Raw genomic sequence first — 1,196 nt, 5'->3', positions numbered from 1 at the left:
GGACACCTTTAGTCCCAGAACTTGAGAGGCAGAGGCAAGTGGATCTCTGAGTTTTCGGCCAGCCTGGTCTACAGTTAGTTCCAGGACAGCCAGAGCTACACAGAGAAACTCTGTCTTGAAAAACAAAACAAAACAACAACAACAATAAAGGACACGAACTTGGGAAGAGATGGAAATGGACCTGGAGGAGTTAGGAAGAATAGTAGAGGCTTGAATAGGTCAAAATACATTACAGGTGTGTATGACATTATCAATAGTTAATAAAAATACTCCCTACATATTCATATATGGAGATAAGTAAATTTGTTTCAAAAAAGAAAAGAAATAGTTCCTCAAAAAGCAAAACAAAACAACAAAGAAAGTAGCAACTAAATTTTAGTGTTAGTACCACCTAGCCACATTCAAATGGCAGCAATTTTCTCCATATGTCTCAAACTTGTGTAAAAACTAAATTACTTCCTCGATTGTTCTCTGTCCATCTGTCAGAAGACAGTGATGATTGTGGTTTTCCTGTAAGTTTTATACTGTCCTTAAAATACAATCATAATAACACACAGCTACACACCCACTCTCTGCCTTTCCCTGGTCTCAACAGATAAATAGCTGGTGTCATACTGGACCTCTTTCCTTCTGCAACTTGCTTTAAATATAATGATAATAATAGTAATTATTAGTATTTGTGTGTATGTGTATATCTGCCATAGCATGTATAGGGGCAGAAGACAACATTGGGGAGTCAGGTTATATTTTCATTTTGTTATGGCCCTGTCTTCCTTATTTCCCTACATGCTAGCTGGCCTGTGGACTTTGTTCTCTCTGCCTCCCTGTCTCTCTGTAAGAGTACTGGAATGCAGATGTGGGCCACAGCACCAGTTTTGTTTTTAATATGGGTTCTGGTTATTCAACTTAGGTTTTGGGCTTGCCTAGCAAGTACTTACAGGGGCCACAAGACTTGCTTTTGCCACACTTGTTTTAAGACTTACTTTTGTTGATATATGTAGTTCTGGTTTAAGTCATTTGACATGAGAGTTGTTTTCCAGTATATGAATATTTACTTCCCTTTCTTTTATTTTCAAATAACTTCATTTTAATAATTAATTATAGTTAATTATGACATATATAAAGATAATAATTACATATAACACAATATAATATGAAATATTGCAATAACACATAATAACTAATATGTAAGCAGA

The sequence above is a fragment of the Cricetulus griseus genome, chromosome 4, assembly GCF_003668045.3.
Source record: "Cricetulus griseus strain 17A/GY chromosome 4, alternate assembly CriGri-PICRH-1.0, whole genome shotgun sequence".
In the NCBI taxonomy this organism is placed as follows: Eukaryota; Metazoa; Chordata; class Mammalia; order Rodentia; family Cricetidae; genus Cricetulus; species Cricetulus griseus.
Note: the sequence above shows the minus strand (reverse complement) of the source record.